We start from the raw sequence: 4,496 nt of genomic DNA, 5'->3' as shown, positions 1-4,496 counted from the left end.
GAGATTAATGTTTTCTTTACCACTTTTGTCAAGATACCACTTTTGCCAAGCTATCAAATTTCTTTCTTATTCCATAGACTCCAACTGCGATATAAAAAAAAAAAACACATCAAGTTTGTTTACCCCAACACGCCAACAAGTAGCAAGCCCCAACTATATAATATAATGAAGTAGTGGGTATCCCAAAGGCCTGAAGGGGATCCAATGGAAAGAAGTGACCATTGTCAGAAGCCTTCCAATCATGGGCAGCGACTATCTCTCTTCTGCAAGGATGATGCGGAAAGAGTTAAGATTTCATTGTTTTGAATTTTTTTTTGTTAAATCAGAAAAACAAATATTAATGGAGATATCGGTATTTTTTACTAAATTTTGTGAAGTGACTAAATGTAGCTTTAACCATTCACCTTAATATTTTTTTTACAATATAATTTCCTAAGTCTATTTAATATCTTCACTATCATAAAAACCAACCTATATCCATCTTAACTCCACATCTACCACTCTTAGAGGGATGAAATCTATTTATCCCTCCCAGCACTTGGTAGACCTGGAATTAAGATGGATCTAAGCTGATAGAATTTCCCCTTTAAATAGTCTATGCTCACATGAATACCATGGTATTACCATGGGTTATCATAAACTTAGAGCTTAAAAACTACTATTAGTAATTTATAAAAATTAATAATTGATTTTTATTTTATTTTTTTATTTTAACCAAGTTAAAATGTTTAAGTGACATTAAATTACAAGATCCATTTTTGCTCTTGATCTACCAAGCCCCGAGAGGGATCAAATATTTTTTCACTCTATGTTAGTTTTCATATCACGATATTTGATCTAGAGTAAAGATGGATCTATGCTAGTTTAATTCCCCCCTTAAAATAGGGGGCATTCCATGTGAATACCTTGGGTCAATACCATGTGCCATCTTTATTTTTATTAATACTAATATTAAGGTTAATAATGTCTTTTTGCATGGTATTAATAATAATTTAGCCCATACGCTTCACCTAAAATATAACACATTTTTTGAGTGTCCTTAAATATAAGGTGGCTTATGGAGTAAATATAAAAAACGTTTTATTAATTTACCATACCTCTCGTTTATTTATATTTTTATTAATTTGCCATACCTTTTTTATAAATATGGTATTTGGCCCATAGGATTCAATTAAATAAAAGCTCTTTTTTGAGCCTTCTTAAATAGAAAGAGGGTTATGGACTAAATATAGAAAGAGGTTTTATTTATTTACCATAGCTATAGTTTATTTATATTTTTATTTATTCACATGTGTTCATAAATATAAGGTGACATATGGAGTAAATATAAAAAAATGCTTTATTTATTTACCATACCTCTCGTTTATTTATATTTTTATTAATTTACCATACTTCTTTTATAAATATGGTATTTGGCCCATAGGATTCACTTAAATGAAACCTCGTTTTTCAGCCTTCTTAAATAGAAAGAGGGTTATGGACTAAATATTAAAAAAGAGGGTTATGGACTAAATATGAAAAGAGGTTTTATTTATTTACCATACCTCTAGTTTATTTGTATTTTTATTTATTTACCATACCTTTGGAGTAAGTATAAAAAGAGCTTTTAATTATTTTTTCTATACCTCCACTATATTTATATTTATATTTATAACTATCATAAATACATTTTCTTGAAAATGAGGGCGAATGGAAGATTGAAACTCCTAATTTCAAGGGCTAAATTTACTTTTTTTACCCTCTCCCTTAAAATAAGGTGGGTTAACCTCCATACCTAATTCATTTATAAAATAAATTTGAGGCGATTTGTAACAATGTACTATGATACAAAATATTCAACCAATAAAAATATAAAACCCCTTAATTTAGCCCAAGGACGAAAATTCACCCCTAAAATTTTCCATGGAGCCAAATCTACCTGAGTAGCTGCAAATTGTATGGAAACATCAATGGGACATAGTATCTCGAATCCTAATCCCACCTAAAAGGGGTTGTGGCCAGTTGAGTTGTGGACAACTCTATTGTAGCTATGTTTGACATAGGGAAGGCTACATCCCATGTGTGTGGGTTCTTCAAGTTGTACATGCATAGGATGTGTGCGATTATTCTGTTGACGACCTCTATTTAGCCATCAGTTTGGGGGTAGAAGGTCATGGACTCAGTGAACTTGGTATCCAAGAACGACCAAATTCTTGACCATAATGCACTTAGGAACCGACTGTCACGATCTAAGATAATGGATTGTGGGATCCCAAAGTGTACCCATACTCATTCAATGAAGAGTTTCATAGTGGAATCTATTGTGATACTCTTGTTGCAGGCCGCCAAAATGGACATCTTAGAGAATTTATCGACAACCACAAAAGAACAGTCATTTCCATGCTTGGTAGAAGGAAGGATCGACATGTAATCCATGGAGATGGATTCCCAGGGTTGGCTAGGAGTAGGAAAGGGGGTATACAGGCCTTGCATTTTTATTGTAGGTTTGGAAATGGCACACGCAGTGTAAGATCTGATGTACTTCCCAACATCCTTTCGAAGTTTCAACCAATAAAAATGCTTTTGCATCACTACCATTGTCTTCTCTACCCCAAAATGTCCAGCGACCAGACTGTAGTGCGCCTCCCAAATCATCTTCGCACACTCGCTTAAAGGAACACATAAGTGTCCCAGGTGGAATAACATTGTGTCCTGGAGGTGAAATTCTGGAGCATGCTTATCTTTCAGGAGCATCTGGTATGTGGGGTCGAATTCTAGATTACTCTTATAAAGATGTGGCCATTCTAAACTCTCGTGTTCACAAGAGTCAAGCACAGTGGTCAGTGCTATGACTAGTGGATTGAGGCAGTCTGCAACATTATTGGTGCTTCCCTTATTGTGCTTGATGTTCAAATGGAACTGTTGCAAGTATGTGAACCATTTATGATGGTGATCATTCTGCAACTTTCCTTGTGTCTATACGAACTGCAGGGGTCGGTGATCTGTCTGGATGACCATTTACTTCCCCATAATGTAATTCTTCCATTATCGGTAGGTCTACATAATGGAATACATCTATTTTTCATAGGTGGGATACTTTCAAAGTATGTCTAAAAGTGTCTCACTGTGATATGACACCGGATGCCCCTGTTAAGTAAGAACTGGCCTGATAGCATAGTCAGAGGCATCTTTCTCAATCTCAAATGGTTTTTATAGATCTGGTAATGTGAGCACTAGTGCAAAGCAAAGGTGATGCATCAACTCAAAAAACACCTTCTATTGGGATTCATACCAAAATAACTTTTCATTTTCTCCACCCATGGTGACTTGACTCAAAGGCCAAGTGATATGAGAGAAACATAACATGAACTTGCATTAGAAATTGGTAAGACCTAAAAAGCTGCGTAGGTCTATTAGAGTGGTTGGGGCTGGCCAATCTCGAATAACTTGTATCTTGGTTGGGTCTACATGCACACCTCTATCATCAATGATATACCATAGATATTGAACCTGTGTCATACCAAAAGTTCATTTCTCCAAATCGGCATAAAACTTTTGTTGTCACAGGGTTTGGAGGACCTACCGAATATGGTGTAGGTGCTCTTCCCAACTCTAGTTGAAGATCAAGATGTTGTCCAAATAAACTACCATGAATGAGTTGGTCAAGGGCCGCAAGATGTTATCGATTAGCCTCATGAAGGTTTTGGGGCATTCACCAACCCAAAAGGCATGACTAGCCATTTGAAAAGGCCTTCCTTATATTTGAAGGTAGTCTTCCACACATTGGAGGATTTGATTGGCACCTGGTGATAATTAGACTTCAAATCAATCTTGTTGAAATATTCCCCCCCCTTGTGCTAGTCTAGAAGGTCATCAATCTATGGCATTTGATACTTATTCCAAACTGTGATCTTATTCAGTGCTCGATCGCCCATACATAGTCTCTGGGTGTTGTCTTTCTTTTATACCAACACAATTGCGCTCCCACAAGGTGATGAACTTGGCCTGATATGCCCTTTCTTCAACAGCTCCCGAATTTTCCTCTTAATTCCATCATTCTCTAGAACAAAGCGTTGGTAGATTGATCCATTAGGTAGCCGCATGCCTGGGTTCAGATTGATAGAGTGCTTGACTTGAAGGTGTAGGGGTACCCTTGTGGGTGAGGAGAAGATGTCCATGTCTAGAGGCTGTGGATGTGGCCATAGTCTTCTTCTTGCCCTAAGGTTGAATCATAAAGAAGACAAATTTCCTGGTCTCAGAAATGAGCTTACTGCATTAATTCGCAGAACTCAAAGAGATGGCAGTAGGTGGTGCTACCTCTGATATCCTGAATAAATTGTTTCCCAAAGAAATAATAACATTGTGAGGCCTAGAATCATACACATTTTGACGCTTCCACAAGTATGGTTGGCCTCATAATACATCACAAACTACAAGAGGAGCAACATCACAAATTACCTCATCTATGAAGGGCTTGATGATGTAGGGAAGGCAACATTGTGGGCTCACATGAAGAT

Source organism: Pinus tabuliformis, chromosome J, assembly GCF_031772625.1.
Source record: "Pinus tabuliformis cultivar Carrire ecotype Pingquan chromosome J, CPIR1, whole genome shotgun sequence".
Classification (NCBI taxonomy): domain Eukaryota; kingdom Viridiplantae; phylum Streptophyta; class Pinopsida; order Pinales; family Pinaceae; genus Pinus; species Pinus tabuliformis.
This window is presented reverse-complemented; position numbering follows the sequence as displayed.